This window comes from Microcebus murinus, chromosome 16 (assembly GCF_040939455.1).
Source record: "Microcebus murinus isolate Inina chromosome 16, M.murinus_Inina_mat1.0, whole genome shotgun sequence".
Taxonomy (NCBI): Eukaryota; Metazoa; Chordata; class Mammalia; order Primates; family Cheirogaleidae; genus Microcebus; species Microcebus murinus.
In genome coordinates, this window is record NC_134119.1 from 1,809,209 (window position 1) to 1,832,955 (window position 23,747).

The 23,747-nt window shown below is 63.6% G+C and overlaps 1 protein-coding gene across 1 annotated transcript in view; it reads right to left on the bottom strand.

Annotated features, from left to right (window-relative positions):
• CDH4 (cadherin 4) overlaps positions 1 to 23,747 on the bottom strand; it is a 410,136-nt gene that overhangs the window by 61,565 nt on the left and 324,824 nt on the right. The gene's annotated exons all lie outside the window — the stretch shown is intronic.

A 23,747-nucleotide genomic window follows, 5' to 3' on the forward strand; every position in this document is an offset into this window, starting at 1 on the left:
ATTTTTGTGGACACAGAAGGACGCTAGTAGCACTGAAAATAAGACGAGTGTCTTCCACTTCGATGAACCCAGACACCTTGTAATGAAAGGGGGGGCTGGTGAGCCGTGGCCCCCTCCCCCGCCCTGCTTGCCCCCCCCCCCCGTGGGAGGGGAGGGGGCCGCAGGGTCTCAGGTCTCAACGCATCAGGCGAGGCGGAATTGACGGGCTGCATCCGACTCTGAGACGCCTTTAGAAAATACTGCTTTTTTTTTTTTTCTTTCTTCAAGCTCATGGTACCATGACAACATTTGATAATAAAGCGGATGACAGTGAAAACCTCAGAAACTATTCTGCGAAGCAAAATTGACCAGGACCTTTTATTGGAACAGTGCAATTAAAATTTAATGATAAGACCAAAAGAAAAAAAAAAAAAAGACCTTTTAGGAACCTAAAAGATACTGGGAAATAACCACTGGGTCAAATAAGAATCAGAATTACTTCCAGAGGCCACTTAGAAGCCTTAGTCACGTTTAATAATAAAGTAACAACGAGACCCCCACGGGCGGCACCTCGGTGTGTCCGTCACCGGAACGGAACCGCGGCGCGGGGGCCAGGCGTGGGCGACTCCACGAGGACAGGGCGGGTGGGCGGGGCTGCGACCCCCGAGGTCGTCGAGAGGGGACCGCAGAAACGTCCGAGTCCCAGAGCAGAGTCGGAAGGACTGATTCGCACACCCGAGGGGAAAATCCTCAAGAAAATAGACGCATCTTCGGTGCACTTAAGAGAAAAAAGGAAACTTTTTTTTTTTTTACACATCTAATTCCTTACGTGTTACGCTAGCACAGTTGAAGATCTTGTTGAAATCGATTATTATTTGAGAAAATATGAAATTTCAAACCTGACTCGCAGAAAAAGCAAGCCTGCAGGAAGCTCCTCCTGGAAGAGCCCCGGGCAGGTGAGCTCGCCCAGGTGTTCCCTGAACCTGCCCCGAGCAGAGGACGAGGGGAGCAGCCGCCCGCAGTTCTGGGCAGCAGGTGCACATGGGACGGGGCAGGGGGAGGTCGCCGCGCACCGCCCCCATGACACGGGTGTGACGGCCCAGCCGGGACCCAGCAGGCAGGACACGGCAGGTGAGTTCACAGGCTGCGTCATCGCGCCGAGCAGAATCCACGTCAGAAACGTGAGGGCGGCCGCATGCCAGCGACTTGCGTCTGTGGCTCAGTGACGACCGTGGCCGCTGTGCGGAGGCCCCAACGGCGTTTGTAGGGCGCCCCTGCCAGTCTCCCGTCCCGGGGAAGCGAGCCGCCCCCGGGACACGCCGACTCCCGGAGGACTCAGCCGACAGAGGACGCCCTTCCTAAACCAGCACGTGCTGGTGACGCTGGAGGGACCTACTAAGCGCACCGTGTGGGGCCGGCATGGCCGCCCCCGGGACACGCCGACTGCCGGAGGACTCAGCCGACAGAGGACGCCCTTCCTAAACCAGCAGGCGCTGGTGACGCTGGAGGGACCTACTAAGCGCACCGTGTGGGGCCGGCACGGTGGCCACCAGGACTGTGACGTTGCTGTGGGAGACAGTTGTCACCTCGCCGTGAGGGTGGCGGTGCTGTCGTAATGCAGACGCCACGCAGGTGAGTGTGACTCGGGTGGAGGCAGGCAGGTCGTGGTGCCGGCACACGCACTCGTGGGCAACACGCGTGTGCACACGCACGCACGCTCACATGCCCGAGAGGAGCGTCGTTGTCCTGGCCCAGGCTCCGCCTTCCCCTCCCACGCTCAGGTCCGAGTCTGTCCCCGGCCCTGCCCGAATGGCACGCGGCACGCAGGCTGCACAGAGAGTGCCGGGGGTGGCGGGCGAGGCGGGGGACACGGCCCAGCTTTGCTTCGTTTATGTCAGGTGGAGCCACCGGGTCCCCATGGCGACGCCAGTCTGGGCTCGGGGCTGCCGGGATTCCGCGTGGCTGTCACGGAAGCTCCAACCGAGTCTTCATCAGCACTGCCGTCCTCCCGCACCAGGCGTGGCGGGGCAAGACGCTGTTCCTGGAGGTCTCCACGGCGAGACCCTCCTCGGGGAGACCCTCCATGATGAGACCCTCCATGATGAGACCCTCCATGATGAGACTCTCCATGATGAGACCCTCCATGATGAGACCCTCCACGGGGAGACCCACCTCGGGGAGACCCTCCACGGGGAGACCCTCCTCGGGGAGACCCTCCATGATGAGACCCACCTCGGCGAGACCCTCCATGATGAGACCCTCCACGGCGAGACCCTCCTCGGGGAGACCCTCCATGAGGAGACCCTCCATGATGAGACCCTCCATGATGAGACTCTCCATGATGAGACCCTCCATGATGAGACCCTCCATGATGAGACTCTCCATGATGAGACCCTCCACGGGGAGACCCACCTCGGGGAGACCCTCCACGGGGAGACCCACCTCGGGGAGACCCTCCACGGGGAGACCCACCTCGGGGAGACCCACCTCGGGGAGACCTTCCACGGGGAGACCCTCCACGATGAGACCCTCCACGGGGATACTCTCCACGGGGAGACCTTCCACGGGGAGACCCTCCACGATGAGACCCTCCACGGGGAGACCCTCCACGATGAGACCCTCCACGATGAGACCCTCCACGGGGAGACCCTCCACGGGGAGACCCTCCACGGGGAGACCCTCCACGGCGAGACCCTCCACGGGGAGACCCTCCACTGGGAGACCCTCCACGATGAGACCCTCCACGGGGAGACCCTCCACGGGGAGACCCTCCACGATGAGACCCTCCACGGGGAGACCCTCCACGGCGAGACCCTCCACGGGGAGACCCTCCACGGGGAGACCCACCTCGGGGAGACCCACCTCGGGGAGACCCACCTCGGGGAGACCCTCCACGATGAGACCCTCCACGGGGAGACCCACCTCGGGGAGACCCACCTCGGGGAGACCCTCCACGGCGAGACCCTCCACGATGAGACCCTCCACGGGGAGACCCACCTCGGGGAGACCCACCTCGGGGAGACCCTCCACGGCGAGACCCTCCACGGGGAGACCCTCCACGCGGAGACCCTCCACTGGGAGACCCTCCACGATGAGACCCTCCACGATGAGACCCTCCACGGGGAGACCCTCCACGGGGAGACCCACCTCGGGGAGACCCTCCACGATGAGACCCTCCACGGGGAGACCCACCACGATGAGACCCTCCACGGGGAGACCCACCACGATGAGACCCTCCACGGGGAGACCCACCACGATGAGACCCTCCACGGGGAGACCCTCCACGGGGATACCCTCCACGATGAGACCCTCCACGGGGAGACCCTCCACGGCGAGACCCTCCACGGGGAGACCCTCCACGGCGAGACCCTCCACGGGGAGACCCTCCACGGCAAGACCCTCCTCGGGGAGACCCTCCACGGGGAGACCCTCCACGGCGAGACCCTCCTTGGGGAGACCCTCCACGGCGAGACCCTCCACGGGGAGACCCTCCACGATGAGACCCTCCACGGGGAGACCCTCCACGATGAGACCCTCCACGGGGAGACCCTCCACGGGGAGACCCTCCACGATGAGACCCTCCACGGGGAGACCCTCCACGATGAGACCCTCCACGGCGAGACCCTCCACGATGAGACCCTCCTTGGGGAGACCCTCCACGGCGAGACCCTCCATGGGGAGACCCTCCACGATGAGACCCTCCACGGCGAGACCCTCCACGATGAGACCCTCCACGGGGAGACCCTCCACGGGGAGACCCACCTCGGGGAGACCCTCCACGGGGAGACCCACCTCGGGGAGACCCTCCACGGGGAGACCCTCCACGCGGAGACCCTCCACGGGGAGACCCTCCACGGCGAGACCCACCTCGGGGAGACCCACCTCGGGGAGACCCTCCACGGGGAGACCCACCTCGGGGAGACCCTCCACGGGGAGACCCTCCACGCAGAGACCCTCCACTGGGAGACCCTCCACGATGAGACCCTCCACGGGGAGACCCTCCACGGGGAGACCCTCCACGATGAGACCCTCCACGGTGAGACCCTCCACGGGGAGACCCTCCACGGGGAGACCCTCCACGGGGAGACCCTCCACGGCGAGACCCTCCATGGGGAGACCCTCCACGGCGAGACCCACCTCGGGGAGACCCTCCACGGGGAGATCCACCTCGGGGAGACCCTCCACGGGGAGACCCTCCACGATGAGACCCTCCACGGGGAGACCCTCCACGCGGAGACCCTCCACTGGGAGACCCTCCACGATGAGACCCTCCACGGGGAGACCCTCCACGATGAGACCCTCCACGATGAGACCCTCCACGGGGAGACCCTCCACGGGGAGACCCTCCACGATGAGACCCTCCACGGGGAGACCCTCCACGGGGAGACCCTCCACGGGGAGACCCTCCACGGCGAGACCCTCCATGGGGAGACCCTCCACGGCGAGACCCACCTCGGGGAGACCCACCTCGGGGAGACCCTCCACGGGGAGACCCACCTCGGGGAGACCCTCCACGGGGAGACCCTCCACGATGAGACCCTCCACGGGGAGACCCTCCACGCGGAGACCCTCCACTGGGAGACCCTCCACGATGAGACCCTCCACGGGGAGACCCTCCACGGGGAGACCCTCCACGATGAGACCCTCCACGGGGAGACCCACCTCGGGGAGACCCTCCACGGGGAGACCCTCCACGGTGAGACCCTCCACGGGGAGACCCTCCATGATGAGACCCTCCACGGGGAGACCCTATGCTCTTCCCACCGAGAGTTTTCACCAAGATCTGGCCATGGGGCCTGTGGGGCGGTGTCTAGACGAGAGGGGAGGAGCCGCCCTTCCTGTCACCTCTGCTGGCTTGTCCCTTGGTGCTGGGCGAAGGGCTGAGGTCACCACCCACCCGGGAGAGCCAGCAAGGGGGACCCGTGAGATGAGCCGGCAGCCCGGCAGTGCCGAGCACAAAGGCTCAGTGGGCAGCAGGTTTGCAAGCTTTGACCCTGGGCTAAGAGGGGGCCCGGCGAGCGCCCTGGGCCGGGGGGACGTCCCAGCTGGTGCTGTCTGCTGGGGACAGGAGGCGAGCGCTGGCCGCGGGCTCCCGGCCCCCGAGGACGGAGGGCGCTGATTCACTGTGTTCTGTGGGCGTGCTCCCATCTTTCATAGGGAAATTTAATTATGAAACTGCTGAAAAAAACCAGCACATATTTAAAGAGTGTTTTTTTTTTTTTGCAAAGATATCTCATTACATTTGACCATCGGCCACGTTTGCTGCTGTCCCCAGAGGCTTGCGGCAGCCGTGGCTGATTCCTGCGTGCGGGCGTGAGCGGGCATGGGCGCCGCGCGTGGTGCCTTTCCGGGGCTTTGGCGTGGGCCCTCCGAATGCCCCGCATTCCCCTGCCGTTGACCATGTTAAGAAGAAACACTGCAAAAGGATTCACCAGGTCAGGGGAGAGCAGTTTCCCCTTGATTTGTGTCTGGCAAACGGGGAAAACGCCGCCGCCGCGGGCGGCAGGGCCGTGAATAAAAATCACAGACAGGCGTCTGCGGCGCCTCCCCCCTTTACGGCGCCGTGGAGAGTTTCGCTCTTTTGCATTTGTTATCAAAGGACGGAACAGATGGTAAAAGGTTAGTTTAAAGTGACGTCTGCATTAAAATAACTTACGGCGCCCGGCGGCAGCGCCCGGGGACCGCGGCTCGGCAGGCCGCGCTTGTCCTGGGGAAGGGCCGGACGAGGGGAGGTTCTGCCAGGCTCTCCCCCTCGGAGGAGCAGCTGCCCAGCTTCTCATGGACTTGAGAGCAGGAAGAGTCACCAGGTGTGGTTCGACTCGCAAACACCCTGGAGGTCTGGTCCCCACCAGCGTGGGGACAAGCCAGGAGCGGCATCGGGTTCCAGAGGCGCAAACGTCTCCCCAGGGTGGGGAGAGGCCTGCCCATCCAACAGACCCCTGTGTGGGGGTGCAGGGCCCCCCATCCAACAGACCCCCGCGTGGGGTGCAGGGCCCCCCAGCCAACAGACCCCCGCATGGGGTGCAGAGCCCCCAGCCAACAGACCCCCGAGTGGGGGTGCAGGGCCCCCCAGCCAACAGACCCCCGCGTGGGGTGCAGAGCCCCCCATCCAACAGACCCCCGTGTGGGGTGCAGGGCCCCCCAGCCAACAGACCCCTGCGTGGGGTGCAGAGCCCCCCAGCCAACAGACCCCCACGTGGGGTGCAGGGCCCCCCAGCCAACAGACCCCCGTGTGGGGTGCAGGGCCCCCCAGCCAACAGACCCCTGCATGGGGGTGCAGGCCCCCCATCCAACAGACCCCCGTGTGGGGTGCAGGGCCCCCCAGCCAACAGACCCCCGCGTGGGGTGCAGAGCCCCCCAGCCAACAGACCCCCGCGTGGGGTGCAGGGCCCCCAGCCAACAGACCCCCACATGGGGGTGCAGGCCCCCCATCCAACAGACCCCCGTGTGGGGTGCAGGGCCCCCCAGCCAACAGACCCCCGCGTGGGGTGCAGAGCCCCCCAGCCAACAGACCCCCGCATGGGGTGCAGGGCCCCCCAGCCAACAGACCCCCGCGTGGGGTGCAGGGCCCCCAGCCAACAGACCCCCGCGTGGGGTGCAGGGCCCCCCAGCTGCAGCCATCCCTGTCACGTCCGCAGGGGGCAGCAGCGCCTCACCCAGTCCAGGAAAAGCGCCCGGTGCCTGCCCTGACAGACAGACAGACAGGGACACAGCCTGCCCTTGCGTGGCATGCCTGCCACCCAATGAGAGCTCTCTCCACCAGTCACACCCTCTTCCTCTTTGACTGCACATTTAAAAATCCTTTGATTATTCCCTTTAAACAAATGGCCCCAGGAATGGGGGCCAGGGGAAGGGGGAGGAGGGAAGCGAGGCCCCAGCCCTACAACCCCACCGCACGCACCTTCCCCCTATGTATTCACAATCTATGTATGTTTGCACACACAAAGATGCACACACATGCACTGCACACACAAACATGCACACACATGCATTGCACACACAAACATGCACATACATGCACTGCACACACAAACGTGTATATATACATACACTGCAAACACAAACATGCAGACCTACACACATGCACTGCACACACAAACATGCACACATATGTATTGCACACACAAACATGCACATACATGCAGTGCACACACAAACGTGTATACATACACACATTGCAAACACAAACACGCAGACATACACACATGCATTGCACACACAAACATGCACACGCAAACGTGTATACATACACACATGCATTGCAAACACAAACATGCACACACACATGCACATCACACACAAACATGCACACATGCATTGCACACACAAATGTGTATACATACACACATTGCAAACACAAACATGCAGACATACACATACATGCATTGTACACAGACATGCACACACAAACATGCATACACACATTGCAAACACAAACATGCAGACATACACATACATGCATTGTACACACAGACATGCACACACATGCACTGCACACAGAAATGTGTACACATACACACATTGCAAACACAAACATGCACACATACACACATGCATTGTACACACGAACATGCACACACATGCATTGCACACAGGAATGTGTACACACACACTGTAAACACAAACATGCACACATACACACATGCATTGCACAAACATGCATATATACACACATTTCACAAATATGCACACATGCATTGCACGCACAAATGTGTACATACACACACATTGTACACACAAACATGCACACATACACACATGCATCGCACACAAATGTGTACATATATACACACATTGCACACACAAACATGCACACACATGTGGTGCACAAACATGCACAATACACACATTGTACAAACATGCACACACACACACAAACACACACACACAGACAAACCACATATCACAAACCCTTCTCCTTTCTGCACCTGCCTCTTGTAAAGCGCGGGCCGGTCTGCACGTAACGGGTTCTGCCACGCCATTAACAGCGCCTCCCTTGGCTCCTGTCCTAGCATTTTAAAAGGTGCTTTTGCGATCTAAGGATCAAGTTCTTGCGCCAGGATGTAGCTCTTGAGTGAAGTGTTTCAGCTCTTTCTCCTGGCACGACATTAAACCTAGAGATTTTCCAAGAAGACAGATTGCAAACTCTCATTTCCACTCCCTGTTGGGGGTGTCGTTGCCCGTGGCGGTCCCCACCTCTCCGCCGAGCAGAAAGCTCTGGATCCTGACAGCAGCCGCAGTGCCCGCCCCACCCCGTCCCCACGGCGCCAGGACGCAGGCAGGTGGATTTACCCGTGGCCGCGAGCGCAGCTGCCGAGAGACGCAATTTTCTTTTAAAGTCTGATTCTCACCGGAGCCTGGAGGTAAGACGGAGACCGCCCCGAATGCGTCGCGGCTCCCTGTGCTCCAAACTCCTGACTTCCGCGCAGACGGAAAACCGGGATTTCCTCTGGTTTCCTGAGTCTGTTCTGCCGGTGCAGACACCCCCTCCCCACCCTCCCTGTCGCCCCCATCAGTTCTGAGCATGGAGGATGCTCCGTACCCTTCTCCGGGCCCCGGCCCCACACTGGCCCGGCAGCGGTGCCCGGCAGCCACCGGAGGAGCAGACGAAAGGAGGACAGGGCGCCCGGGGCAGGCCGACGAGTGGCAGGGCCCACCTGTCGCTGCAGGAAACCCCCGTCCTGGGCCTTCCTGGGGAGGCGCGGCCCAGCCCGGGCTGGGGGGCAGGAAGGGCTCGGCGCTGAGGCAGAGAGGAGCTGGGTCGGAGCCTCTGTGCGCGGAGAAAGAAAGCGGGTGGAGAAGAGGAGGAGGAAGGGAGGGGAGAGGAGCGAGAGGTGGGCGTGGGAGACTCCGCGCATCTTCGGGAGGGGAGGAAGGAAGTAAGACTTCCCGGAGAGACCGAGGTCGCGGCGCACAGAGGAGGGCTTCGAGGCGGGGGAGGCTTGGCTCCCAGCGACCAGGAGAGAAGACGCCAGGCAGACACCGGCTGAGAGTCGGGCTGCGTCCCCCACCGCGTCTGTCTGCCCCCGTCTTGCCCAGGGGTGCAGGGCTGTGACATGCCAGCAGACCCCGGGACGTGGGAGGCCTGGCGGTCCGTCTGGGATCTCGGCCTGGCCCCTCGGCCCAGCGCAGCCATTCTGGGCGCCTTGGGGACGGCCGCCCACCCAGAGACGGGCGCGACGCCCGGGCAGGGACGCGAGCCTTGGCCTCAGGGGCTGGCCGAGAGGCGATCACCCCGGCTGGCGGCCCCACACGGAGCGCAGGGCTCGGCTCGGCTGCAGAGGGGAGAGCGGCGGCCGGTGAACGGCGGCCCAGCCACGCTTCCCTGCCCCTCGCACGCGTCAGGGCTGCTCTGGGTCCAGCTGGCATTCAAGGGTCAGGACGTTCCTTGTGAGGATTGCCATGTCCAGCCCCTTGTGAAAGGGGGACATCTGGCCACGCCGGACCCGCGCAGGAGGCGGGAGCCAAGACCGCCGCCCTGGACGGCAGCAGGTGCTCCCCGCTCCCCTAGTCCTCCCTGACCTGTGGTCTCACGCCCGGCCGGGCCTGGCTCTCGGGCCAGTGTCCAGCCCTGCCGGTGGCTGCTCCTGTGAGGGAGGCGGTCTTCAAGGAGGAGATGGTATTCCAGGAGGAGGCGGTATTCCAGGAGGAGGTGGTCTCCCAGGAGGAGGAGGTCTCCCAGGAGGAGGAGGTCTCCCAGGAGGAGGTGGTCTCCCAGGAGGAGGAGGTCTCCCAGGAGGAGGTGGTCTCCCAGGAGGAGGAGGTCTCCCAGGAGGAGGTGGTCTCCCAGGAGGAGGAGGTCTCCCAGGAGGAGGAGGTCTCCCAGGAGGAGGAGGTCTCCCAGGAGGAGGAGGTCTCCCAGGAGGAGGAGGTCTCCCAGGAGGAGGTGGTCTCCCAGGAGGAGGAGGTCTCCCAGGAGGAGGAGGTCTCCCAGGAGGAGGAGGTCTCCCAGGAGGAGGTGGTCTCCCAGGAGGAGAAGGTCTCCCAGGAGGAGGAGGTCTCCCAGGAGGAGGAGGTCTCCCAGGAGGAGAAGGTCTCCCAGGAGGAGGAGGTCTCCCAGGAGGAGGAGGTCTCCCAGGAGGAGGAGGTCTCCCAGGAGGAGGAGGTCTCCCAGGAGGAGGAGGTCTCCCAGGAGGAGGAGGTCTCCCAGGAGGAGGAGGTCTCCCAGGAGGAGGAGGTCTCCCAGGAGGAGGAGGTCTCCCAGGAGGAGGAGGTCTCCCAGGAGGAGGTGGTCTCCAAGGAGGAGAAGGTCTCCCAGGAGGAGGAGGTCTCCCAGGAGGAGGAGGTCTCCCAGGAGGAGGAGGTCTCCCAGGAGGAGGAGGTCTCCCAGGAGGAGGAGGTCTCCCAGGAGGAGGTGGTCTCCCCGGAGGAGGTCTCCCAGGAGGAGGAGGTCTCCCAGGAGGAGGTGGTCTCCCAGGAGGAGGTGGTCTCCCAGGAGGAGGTGGTCTTCCAGGAGGACGTCGGCCTTGCCTGCACCGGCTGCCTGGGCCGGCTCGGCCTGTCGGCCCCTGTGCAGTCGCTCGCCGGCCACCACTGTTCCGGCCCAGCTCCCGCAGAGACCCTGGGGTCTCGGGTCTAAAGTCACGGTCCGGAGAAACCGCTGGGCGTGTCCCGCTCGGCGTTCCCACCTCCTTCATTCTGGACTCCATATCTTTATTAAGCCAGCCATGGTGACGCTGAGTTTCCCCCACACACTGTAGAGCTCAGCGCCAACTGAGATCGTGTGTGCATGTGTGCATGCGTGTGTGCGTGTGTGTTTGTGTGTGGACGCCAGGTGCTGCCGGACGGACTGGTGAGGCACAGGCAGGGTGAGGCCACCTTCCAGAACGAGGCGGGAGTGAGGGGCCGGGGAGGCCCCCGCAGCAGGTTTCGGGGGCTGGGACTCTGACCCCCCCTTTGACGGCAAATTTTACGAGTCAGCTTGCCTAGGCCATGGGGTGCCCGGACGTTTGGTCAAACATTTTTCCGGGTATTTCCATGAGGCCGTTTTCGGATGAGATTCATATTTAAGTCGGGGAACTTGGGGTACAGCAGACTGCCCCCCACAATGCGATGGGCTTCGTCCAGTCGGCCGACGGCCTGGGCAGAACGAGGCCAGCGTTCCCCTCGCAGGAGGGAACTTTCTGGCAGGCGGCCCTGGACTGGAACCGCGGGCGGGCTCTCCGGGGTCTCCGGGCCGACAACTGCACGTCTCGGGACCTGCCGGCTCCGTGTGCGAGTCTATCCGTGTGCACACATGCCACCGGCTCCGTTTCTCGGGAGACCCCCGGCTGACGCTGCTCTGGGCGGACGGGCTGAGCACCGCCAGGCAGGTCACGTGTGATGCTCACCCTGCTGTGCTGGCGTTTTGCTTCTGAGATGGGGGGACGGCACCCCGGGCCAGGCAGCCTCGCTGGGTGGGGAGCAGGGTGGTGGGAGGTGGCGGGACATTTCGACAGACCCGGTGGCCTCTGGTCGGTCACGCTGACGAAAGCTGGACTTTTCCTGCCGCAAACTCAGTGAAGCCCGGAAGTATTAACACTTCCGTGGACCCTCCTGGGGAGGTGGGGTTTGGGGACACGCCCTCTACTTCTCCCCAAGGGTGTCTGCACCGGCTGCTCTTCCCTCAGGTGCAGCCCCTGTGTGCGTGCCTGGCACCCCGGCCCTCCGTCCCCACGGGGCACTGTGCACAGAAGGGGCACCACTGAATACTTCGGCGACCGACTGCTGAATCGCTCTTGGCTGCAGGACTCCGCCTGGGAGACCCGGGAACCACAGGTGCGCCAGCTCCTCTCTCCCCTGTCTCCGTTCTCGTCTTAGCACCGCAATAAACACCGATAATCTAAACACGGCGATAACTTTGCTCCGTACAGGCGGCCGTGTCCTATGTTATTGCTGTCATCGTCACAGCACTCGCAATATGAGACGAGACGGCTACCGTGTTAAAGCGAATAAATGACAAAGGCTTTTATTACGTGAGCAGTTTTTCTGGGCGTCACGATGGAGTTTGCGCTGCACAGAGCAACGGGCACGTAAGTCACCGGCACGTCAGAGCACAGACCTCCGGGCCTGAAGGCTCCGGCGCCGCAAGCAAGTAAATTATTAATGAGGCGATGTCTAAAAATAAAAGTGCAATGCCCCACCTTCCTTCCAAAGAAGGGGAAACAAGTTTCTAGTAACTATCAGAGCCCAAAATAGTCCGCAAAGCCGTCACTTGCCCGGTGGTCGTTCTCGTGACCGCACAGGCTGGGAATCCCGACCACACCTTGGCACCAGGACACTGTGGCTCCTGCCTTGCTTGGGCACGTGCGGGCCAACCCCACGTCCAGCCCGAGCTCCCTTCTCCTTCCTCGCCTCCCCTCACAGTGGCCGGACTTGCGGCCACCCCTGCCTGTCACAGCCTCCCTTGCAGCTTGGGTGTCTGTGACCCATCTCTGAACGGTGAGCCGTAAGCAAGGTCTGGGGGTGGGGGGATGGGAGATGTTTTTGCTTTCCCGACAGCAAGCACAAGGAGATCGTTACTACCGTCACTCCTTGAAGTGGACTAGGTGGCAGGTGCATTGGCAGCTCTTTTGCAGCCATGAAGATGACACCAGAGACTATAGGTGGTGGAGTAGGGAGATGAAGGATTTGAGTCCTGGATGGCTTCATGGAGCTGACAGAACAGAGCCGGCGTTAATTATCTCCTACCTTCCCATAACATGCAATAAGGACAGCGAGTTGAGGTCACCGTAGACCGGGCTCTCAGGTCCACGCATAGAACGTGGGGGGCTGGGGGAGGGGCGAGGGGAATCTGGGGAGCCTGCACCCCGCCTTCCTTCCCGTCTCCTCCACAGCAGCTGCTGCCCTGGAGACCCTAGGCAGGGCGTGCTCAGGGGCAGCGCTGAGCCCCGGGCCCAGGACAGAGAGGTGGTTTTCAAGGAGCAACACAGAGTGCGGCCGCCACGGAGGGCTCCTGGGTGTGGGGCGAGGCCTCCCTGTCCCGGCCGGCCGTCAGCCCAGAGGTGGACTTGGACTCGATTGCTGCCGCAGGTGTGGGGGGTGGGACCCCAGGCGGGGAGAGCTGTGCTGGCGGCGTGTGCATTGGCGGCGTGTGCGTTGGTGGCGTGTGCTGGCGGCGTGTGTGTTGGTGGTGTATGCGTTGGAGGTGTGTGCGTTGGTGGCGTGTGCATTGGCGGTGTGTGCGTTGGTGGCGTGTGCTGGCGGCGTGTGTGTTGGTGGCATGTGCGTTGGTGGCGTGTGCATTGGCGGCGTGTGCGTTGGTGGCGTGTGCTGGCGGCGTGTGTGTTGGTGGTGTATGCGTTGGAGGCGTGTGCGTTGGAGGCGTGTGCTGGCGGCGTGTGCATTGGTGGCGAGTGCATTGGAGGCGTGTGCGTTGGCGCTGACTGTGGGGGATGCAGCCGGGCCAGAGGCGTGGGGGAGCTGGGTCGCAGGAGAGGCTGCGTGGCTGTAACGCGGCCACCCCGGGCCGTGGCTGTCCTTCGCCCGGGGCCTCAGCTCACGCCTGCTGGGCGGGCGCCATCGGGGCGTCCCCGCGGGGCTGCTGCGGGGAGGAGAGAGCCGGCGCGTGCGCAGTGCCCGGCAAACGGCTGCTGGAGGCCGGCGAGCTGCGTTGGAGCAGCACAGGTGCTTTGAATCGGGGTGTGACGGCCTCGAGGACCCACGCCCACCGTGCGGGGCAGCCGACACCACCCTCCTTCCTGCCGCTGGCCTGGCCCCGGGGACACCGCGGTGCTGGCGTGGCACACGCCACGTGGCAGAGCATGCCACGTGCAGGCCGTGGGCGCTGCCGAGCATGGGGCAGGAGGCCATCGCTGCGGAGGGTGGCGGGGCGGCCTCAGGGACACGGCAAGGCAGGTCTGGGGGCTGGAGAGGACAGGGTGTGTGTGGGGGAGGCGAGACCCCCAAGTCTGAAACGCGGGGCAGCAGAGGGGCGGGGGGAGGAAGGAGACCCCGACTGGGAGGGTCTGTGCCCAGGGCCCGCTGAGGGCAGGTGCGCGCGCAGCTCAAGGTCACCGAGTCAGGTCGGCGGCCCCTCCCGCGTCCCCCGGTGGCCCAGCCCCCACGGCGCGGCCCGGCTGAACAACAGCAGCGAACGCCCCGATGAATATGCATTTCATCAGCACAGCTAAATAGCCCCTTTAAGCACGGCTTTCCTCCTCGCGGCCCAGGGCGGGGAAGAGGGTCTGTGATTACTCGGCGTCACTCGGCGTCGCGGGCCGTCCCAGCCTGGCCGGGGCTCGAGCCTCCCCGTGACTCACCCCGCTCGGCAGCAGAGGGAGAGAGCCCCCACGGGTGTCAGGGGCGACGCTGCCCCTCGGCCGGTGCACACAAGCTCTGCGTCACGGCACACGGCGCGGTGGGGGTGGGGAGCGCGTGGGCTCCGGCCCGGCCGCCTCTGTGCACACGCGTGATCGTCCTCATGACGCGTTTGGGGGCCGCGATAATTCAGAGCCGGGCGCCTCGGGATACAGGCGCACCCGGAACCCTCCGGAGACTGCGCGATGCCGCCCACGCGTGTGAGAGTGGCGTGGCCGGTGTGGGCTCGGACACGCGCCGGCTCCCTCCGCCTCCGTCCGTCTCTCGGAAGGTCCCCCCCCCCCCCACGTGCTGTGTGGCTTGGGCAGGACGCTTCGCCTCTCTGGGCCGACAGCCTCCCGCTAACATCTGGAGGGCGAGAGCCCTAGCCGTGGGGGTCGTCGCGCGGGTCAGGGGCGTGATTTGTGAAGCGCGCTCGGCACGGTGTCCGGCCCGTGGCGCGAGAGCGGTGACTAGCCACTCCTGCTGCGGCTCCTAGTTTGCACGTGCGGTTTTGTCTCCTTCTCCCTGCAAGCTTGAGCCCGACTCCAAAGCCCTCCTCCTCCGGGAAGCCTGCCCTGCTTGATCCCAACACGAAGCTCTTTCCTTCCTAACAACTCTGGTCCTGCTGGCCCTGCCCCACTGCCTCGGGGGACCACCAGCTTCCAGGGGCGCAGAGAAGCCCCCTCAGTCGCAGGTTCTCCCTGGGGCTGTCCCGGGACTAGGACGCGGGGCACAGAGGCGTCCACAGTTCTGAAAATCCCAGAGGGTGGCTGGAGAGACAAAAGTCAGTCAAAGTGGGGTCACACCGATGTGTCACACCCCGAGAGAGCGAACGTCTGGCTTTGACCCAGACGGGGGCTCTGTAGACGCGGGCGGGCCACGCCGTCTCCACCCACGGGCTGCGTGGTGTCCTCTGCCACCTGCTGCACGAGCCACTGCCGCAACACTGACTGCTAACGGCACAGGGAAACCAGGGCTGGGGGCCCCACAGACGCCCCGGAAGGCCCCCCGGGCGGTGGGGGCCGGGAGGTGGGCTCCGGGCAGGGTCTGGGGGGTGGAGCGCGCCCACGGATCTGGCAGGACGTAGCCCGGCCGCCCTCCTCCCTGGGAGTGCTCCAGGCGCCGTCAGACCCACCCGGACCCACCGCCCTGGGTGTCGCTGGCTGTCCCCCGCGGGGACGGTCCTGTTCTGTCTCCAGCAGCCATGCGGGCGGAGAGGGCTCTGTCTGTAATAGCAGCTGCTTTTTATAACAGTTAGCAAACATATGGTCCCAGTTATTATAAGAATTAACATCTCATAGGACAGAAGAAAATAAGTTTGGTGTTTAAGGACGTGGAAAATAGAATTCTCCGATGCTTTTTTTCCCTAAGAATCTCAGCTGAACTCTGCCCCCAGAATAGCTGCTTTTCTATTTAGAAAATCAGGGAGTGATTTGAGGAAACTCTCTAATCTCGCCACATAGTTTATCCCCTGTGAACATTAGGGGGGAATATTATTAGGCCGATAATGGTGACAGCAAATAGAAGCGTTAGTGGATTTTCAGGCTAGGAAGGCGGCAGCGTCTCCCGGGAATAACCTCCCTCTCCCCTTGTTCCGGCTCCTTCCTTCCCAGGGCTCCCGCGGGACAGACCCCCAGGCACAGGCTCAGGCCTGTCTCCTGTCCTCCGCGGGCGTCGGAGCGACCCAGCCAAGGTGCTCCCCACGTCCCGGCGGGAACTGCCCTGGAGAGACCCCGGTTTGCTTCTGAAACAGAGGAGCCTGAGCCTCCCCGGTTTTATGCCACTGAACCTGCTCCGTGCCAAGGCCGAGGAAAACTGCTTCCTTAAACCTTTTGCAAACTGAGAGAAGGAAGGCTGAATCCCTGAGCAGGAGCACTGGGGACCACAGGCAGCCGGGAGAACCGGGCACGGATAACCCGTCCTGGCTCCCACCTTGGCCTGCAGGAGCACGGCGCTTCTGGCTGGGGCATATTTTGCATTTGATAATCTCGGATTAACAGACTCAAAGACTTAGAATCGGAAAGCCAGTGCTCCTGTGGCTTGTTTTAATTCCAGCCTGGAATTCCCTCAGCCACGGCTGCCTCCGGGCCCCGAGAACACACGCTCAGAGCCGGCTTGCGGCTGGGATTCCAGCACAGGTTTTCCACGGGGGGGGGGGGTCTCTTGGGGGTCTTTGGGGCTCCTGAGCCCCAAGGAGTTTAAACTCACAGGGCGTCTCGACCTCTGAGATCCGGGAGTGAGGCTGCATTTTCCGTCGTCTCCCAGAGTGTCCCCGGGACAAATGTGGCCAAGGGTCGGGTCCAGGTCAGGAGCTGGACTCGTTCCGGAAAACGGCCACTGGCTGCCCTCCCCACTCACCGCCAGAATGGTCCGGCCGAAGATTCCGAGCCGAGATCCGACTGCTCTGAGTGTGGGAGTTTGCGACGTCCCGATCATACCTGGGCTTTGGAGGAATCGGAGGGGCCCGGGCTGGAGCTGCTGCCTCCCTGCTGCTCCCCTTGGCGAGTGACAGCCCCCCCCCAGCCTCGGTTTCCCCTTTGGTGAAAACAGAGGGTTCCGGGCTCTTGTGGAGAGTCGCCTCATCCTGCCATCCCCCATCAGTGTGAGCCTCGCACCTGAGTGACCCCAAACCCCTGGAGGGACCAGGAGCCCTGCGGTCCCGGGTGCTCGGTGGGGGGTCGCAGAGGAGCCGGGCCTCGGAGGAGCCGGTGGAGCCCGTGGCCACTTCAAACACCCCCCGCAACCTTGTGTGCTCGGCTAACCCTCAAAACTGAAGGGTTTGCTAACAGCGTTAGGAATTCTGTTTGAAATCTGCTGCGGGAATAATTCAAGACCTTGCGCTCTGTGCAACAGGGAAGGCAGCGGGAGGGAGGCGGGGGGGAGGGGGCTCTGCTACGTGGGGGCCCTGGGCCGGAGCCTCAGCACCGAGGGTCCCCCGTGTTGGGGGAGCTGAGAGGGGCGCCAAACTCAGCCTGACAGGGCGGTGGCGCTCAGACCCCGTCTCCGGAACGCCTTTCTTTTTTTTTTTTGAGACAGAGTCTCGCTTTGTTGTCCAGGCTAGAGTGAGTGCCGTGGCGTCAGCCTAGCTCACAGCAACCTCAAACTCCTGGGCTCAAGCGATCCTCCTGCCTCAGCCTCCCGAGTAGCTGGGACTACAGGCATGTGCCACCATGCTCGGCTAATTTTTTCTATATATATTAGTTGGCCAATTAATTTCTTTCTATTTATAGTAGAGACGGGGTCTCGCTCTTGCTCAGGCTGGTTGTGAACTCCTGACCTCGGGCAATCCGCCCACCTCGGCCTCCCAGAGTGCTAGGATTACAGGCGTGAGCCACCACGCCCGGCCGGAAACTCCTTTCTTACCCCTAGTTCTCCGGGTCTCTCCTCCACCGATTTCCCACTCTCACCTAGACCTCGCCCTCACAGAGATCGCGTCTCTTCCTCCCCGGGACAGCCGCGTGGGCGATGCCCGTGCCAGGCTCCCAGACACGCCGGAACAGGAAGAGAGGACAGAAAACCACCCCGATCGGTGGGGCCAGGGCACACAGACTGACTCCAGACTCACGGTCTCGCCGCCCGCCAGGTGTGCCAGGTGTGCCAGGTGCCTCCCTGGGGGACTGGGTGCTTCCCCGTGGGGGGTGGATGTCCGTGCATTTTGGGCGATGACATTATCTTGCTGCCATTGTGTTAACTCTGGGCGTCCCGGCCACTTTACGCCCACTGATGGGTTTTGTGGCTGTTGGCTAATCAGTGGTGATGCAGAACGTGCTTTAAAATAAACGTACGCGGTGGAAAACCCAGTAGATTTGAGCAGCAGCAGCAGCAGCAGGAAGTCAGGGTACCCGCTGTCTCCAGCAGGGTGGGGAAGGCAGACTCGCCCCAGCAGGCGGGCCCACCAGACCCGGGCACGCTGGGAGGCGGTCCAGGATGGCGAGGACTCTCGCGCTGGGCGCACACAGCCGCTGCACGCTGCCGAGGGGCGGGTCCGTGGGGACGCCGCCTGGGGTGCGGTGTAGACTGCTCTTCTGTTGCAGATCGCAGTCGGAGTGCGTTTTGCACATATTCCCTTAATGTTCTGAAGGAACATTAAGCAGGACCTAGGAGGGGCCGAGCCCGGGCGGGAGACAAGCCCCACACCTCATTAGGATCTGCGGTTCCTCCCTGATGTGTCCGAGGACTCGAACAAGGTCTAAATGGAGGCTTTTATCCCCCCCGACAGAGAAGGGCAGAGAGATTATAAATGTGTCTTTGCACAGAGACGTGGCTGTATCGTGTTTGCGGTTGGCATTGCCACATCTGAAACAAGTCCGAGCAAACAAGATTGTGTCTGTGAGGTTCAACATCAGAGTCGGACCCTGGGAGTGGGGGCCCTTGGCGGCCTGTGGAGACAGTGCTCTTGAACCCAGAGCTCTGGCAGGGGAACGGGCCTTTGCACCTCTGTCCTCGCCCGGGCGCCTGTCCCCTGGCCGTGGTGCCGACCAGCAGGTTGCAGCCCTGACGCTCGGCTCACGGTGACTTGCGTGCTCCCTGCACACGGCAGGAGCGTGTCCGAGTGCATCTGTCTGTCTGCAGCTCGCTTCTGTTTTAGACTCTGGGGTGCGGAGTTGCTGGCCACCGTCCCAGCTGGAGATGTGCCCAGGCCGGGCTCGCTGCTTCCCGGCCAGGTTGCCCCAAGGCAGTGCCCGGCCCGCCCAGCACCTCGCTGCGTCGTACTGTGCCTGCATCCCGCTGTGCCCACCGCCGAGTGGGTGCTCTTCGACATGAGAACGGATGACAGTCCTGACCGTCCTGCAGCTGACGGGGACCCAGCACAGACAAGACTCCCCATCACTTCACTTCCCTTCCGTACGTCAAACCTCCCCGCTAGCGGGGCGTCCCGTCACACCAGACATTTCCGGGTCGGTGAGCTCCATCGCCCTTTGTGGTCTGAAGAGCTGGTGCCGTCCCTCAGCTTCCCTTCCCCTCTGTTTATTTGCTGAGGACTACCTGGTCACCACTGCGTGGCTGGCCTCACAGGACATCACAGCACCACGCACCTGCCCAGGCCCCCTCCCTCCCACACCTCAGACGGGGCGGGGCCTGCGGTTCCCGGCTGGGAGGAGGCGGAGCGGATGGAGAAGGGAGATTTCTGAGTCCAAGCAATCTAGCTTCAGTGGCCTCACATTCGGACATTAGGTACCAGGACACCCCGTGACGAGCAGCTGAGAGCGAAGTCCACGCTGCGTTCACCCAACCCCTGCCTGGTCTGAGACCCAGATGCTCGGGCCGGGCCCGGCGGCCGGTTCCAGGACACGGCGTGGGGACTCAGCGGCACCCACTGTCCCCACGCCGCTGACCCCCTTCCCAGCACGGCTCTCCCGGCCGGACAGGTTTCACCAGACCCCTCCTGACCCCCCGGGACCCGCCCTGGTAGCCATGCAACCGGGGGCTGGGGGGACTGCGGGTTACCCCACCCTGGACACTCCTGCATGGGGACCGAGAGGTGTTTTCAAAATCCTCCACCGTAGCGGTCTCTTAGCAACAACTGTTATTAGAGGGCTTCGGGGTAGTTAAAAAAAGATCTCCTTCTCCGGCAGGTGTCCTTGTGGCTCGAGGAGCCAGGGCTCTGCACCGTGCGCCACGGTGGCCCTGGAGCAGCTCGGCACTCGAGCACGTCCTGGGGACCCCCGTGGCCGCCACGTGGCCCTGGGACAGGAGCGGACTCCAGGACACCACCCCAGGTGGCCGCTGCTTTCGCACTCAGAGGAACGGTGTGCACTGATGTGTGCGGCACACGCGTGCCAACGTGCGTGTCCCCGACGCCTCGGCTGGGACCACGGCTTTGTCCCTGTCCCGCCTCTGCCCGGGACTCAGCAGCGCCGGGGGCCAAGGCGGCCGCTTCCCCGCAGCCCAGGCTGATCCGTGTCCAGACTCCGCCGGGCGTAGAACCCGCCATGAGACTGCCCCTTGTCCCTGATGGTGCCAGGTGTGTGCACGTGTGTGCATGTTCACACGTGTGTGCGTTTCTACAGGGGGAGATTCTGGAATGTCCTCGAGTTCTCACATGGGTGTGGGGTTGCCTCCCGCCGTGGCTGTTCCTGACCGGGCAGAACTCTTCTTCACCTGGGCGATGCCCGCATACGGCGGGCGCGAGGGCCCCCCAGGACAGCGGGCGTGGGGGGCGGCAGCTCCTGGTCTGAGCCTTTGGGCACATTCACTTGGCCTGTGGACCCCCACTCCCCATTTCCCCAGTGGCAGTGAGGACACCCCCCTTGGGTCTTTGAAGGAACAAATGAGGTCACCGTGACTCGGGCTCAGTACACCTGACCCCTCCCGTCCCTTCGCTGGAGGGTGCCGCGGCTGCTGGCCACACGGACACAGGTGCGGGGGCTGCGGCCCCGGAGGAGACCTCCCTTTTCTTGCTGACCCGGGCTGGGCGCCGCGGACCACCTGGCTGCTCCCTGGACAAACGCTGCCAAGGATTCCAGACTTTTCCTCCAGCGCGAGTAACAAACAAATCGGGGCTCAGAGGTCCCCTCGGAGACCTGCCCGGTGTCCTGCAGGAAGGTCCTCTCGCCCAGGCGGGGTCCTGGCACATCTCGGCGGGGCCACCCCCGGCCTCGTCCGCACCCTGCTGGCTAGACGCCTAGCCGAGCCCTTGCGGGGCAGGACTGGCCGAGGGCACCTGCCGCTGTAACCACGACAACGCTTCGGGGCAGGCTCTCCAGGGGCCCCCGGCTCTCGAGGCCATTGGCTCTCGACCTAGCTGCACGAGAAAACCTCCTGGGGACGTGGGAAGATGCCCCACGCCCAGGACACGCCCAAGACCAAGAACACCAGAGTGTGGGGGGTCTGGCGGCAGGAGCTGGCCCTGGAGGTTTCCCAGAAGCCAGTGCCCCTAAATCTAAGTCAGCCAGAGCCCGGCCTGGCCTCTGCGCTCCTAGGAGCAAGCTGGATTTCCTTACAATAGCTTGGATGTTCGGGGTCTCTCCCTGGCCAGTGTCCGCCCGTCCCTGCCCGTCCCCGCTCATCCCTGCCCGTCCCCGCCTGTCCACGCCTGTCCCCGCCCATCCCCGCCTGTCCACGCCTGTCCCTGCCCATCCCCGCCCATCTCCGCCTGTCCACGCCTGTCCCCGCCCATCTCCGCCTGTCCACGCCTGTCCCTGCCCATCCCCGCCCATCCCCGCCTGTCCACGCCTGTCCCCGCCCATCCCCGCCTGTCCACGCCTGTCCCCGCCCATCCCCGCCTGTCCACGCCTGTCCCCGCCCATCCCCGCCTGTCCACGCCTGTCCCTGCCCATCCCCGCCCATCCCCGCCTGTCCCCGCCCATCCCCGCCTGTCCCCGGCCATCTCCGCCTGTCCCCCCGTCCCTGCCCATCCCCGCCTGCCCCCCCCGTCCCTGCCCGTCCCCGCCTGTCCACGCCTGTCCCTGCTCATCCCTGCCTGTCCCAGCCCATCCCCGCCTGTCCCCGCCCGTCCCCGCCGGTCCCCTGTGCCCGGGTGACGCTGCTCCTCCTCCTGCCTCTCACAGACATCCGTCCTCCAACCAGCAAGTCACTCCCACCTCTCTGCTTGTTTCCTTTGAAGTCTTTCTCCTGGGGAGGAACTCTATCAACAGACAGGCACAGAGACTGGCGTCAGGCGTGCGCACGCCCTGCCACCTGGAAGCAGGGTCTGCCACGCTTCCCCACGCTTCCCCACGCTCTGGCGCAGCCGCCGGCCCAGCTGGGGAGGGCGTTCTGGCCGCCACCTGTTCACTCGGTCCTCTCGCGGGAGGGCGTGGCAGGAGCCGCTGCGCGGCCAGACGCCGGGGTGAGTTGGGGAGAAAACCCCGTCGTGGCCGCCGGCCCTGATGTCTGGGGGGTTCCGGGTCCTTTTGCTCCTGGGAGGCCACAGTCTCTGTTCTGCGCGAGAGCCTGTACCACCGGGTGTGGACACGTGTGGGATTCCGTCACGGAACAGCGACACGCCCGGCATTCTCCATGTCCCCAGGCAATGTGGCTCTCCGTGCTGCGGGCGGGGACAGCACGGAAGGGGAGACCCCGGAGGAGGCGTCTCCCGCGGGCAGGGCCTCCCGGGCAGTTTCCCTGCCACTGAGGGCGCCACGGCGGCCGTCCTGGTGACCGTGAGTGGTTTCTTTTGGGCACAGACCTGCACAGCTGGCAACCCGGCAGCACAGCGCACACGGTCCCATCCTCTTATGAAACATAGATAACCTTCCCCCTCCCACAGGTTTGACGCTGGGCACCCCCCGAGTCACCCTGAAAGCAGCCGGACAGGTGGACTGACCTGTGACCCCCGTTTACGGCCGTCCAAGCGTCATTTCCTGACAGATGGGGGGAGACGGCCGCGCAGAGCGTTTAAGCCACTCAAACATTATCTGATTACTTCGGAACATTTATAGGGGCTAATTATAAGTAATAGTCGATCAGAAATGTAGCAGTTATAAAATTAATCTTCAGTAAACACAGCTCTGACAAGTGGCTGGTATTTATTTAACATACATTAAGAGCTTTTCAGATTTGCATGGAGAGAGCCCAGAGCTTAGGGGAATCTCGGGACGGTTGATTGCGATGAAGTAGCTGTCACCCTTGCTCTGGGGCGGGACAAGCCTGGCTCGGGGGCTCATTCTTATTAGCTGCTGGCCTCGAAAGGGGGCGTCCGTGCGAGTCACGAGGGCAGGGCCAGCACCGTGCAGCGGCCAGACCCGGGACGCAGCAGCTGGGGACGCCCGCCGGGCGCTGCCCCGCCCTCTCCTGCAGCAGGAGGAGGGGCCGGGGGTCCCTGGCACGGGGAGCCCCCTCAGGGCCTTCTGTGCAGTGTGCTGTGTCCACAGGGTCCGACCCCCCGGAACGGGGACCGGAGCGGGCAGCGTCTGTCCACGTGGCCCCAGTGGGTCTGGTGTGCGGGCGGCTCCGCCCGAGCTCTACGCCAGCAGCTTTGGTGGCATCGCTTCTCCCTGGGGACCTTCCCGCCTCCGTGGGCTGTAGCTTCGTGGCCACGCACCACGCGTGCTCACACGTGGCTGTGCAATTGCTTAGAAGTTGCTCAGAAGTTGGAAAAGGAGCCCGAGGGTCTGGACAGGCTCAGGACCGCAGCTGATTGTCTGCACTGAGGATTGTTCAGGACCCTGGGGGGCAGGGGAGACACGGAGGGGCAGGGAGGGGACGCGCCACGCCAGGCCACGCAGGGGTGGGGTGGTGGTGTTGTGCTCACGTGAGCTGTTTTGCAGACAGGCGGGAGCAGAGCTGGGAACGGTTGGCCCGGAGCAGTGACGTCGTCTGCCCCACCTTCCAGCAGGGGCCTGGGCGTCCGAGCAGGACAGGAGCCGGTCCCCGAGGGCGAGGGGCGTTCCCGGGAGGCCCAGCCCCGTCTGCGCCGAGACTCTCAGGCCAGTGGGGGAGCGTGACCTCGATTCCTCCTGTCTGGGACGACGGCGCCAGCGTCGGCGTGTTTCACGTCCCCTTCTCCCCAGTCAGCAGCCTCTTGTGAGTGGCGCCTGTCCCCT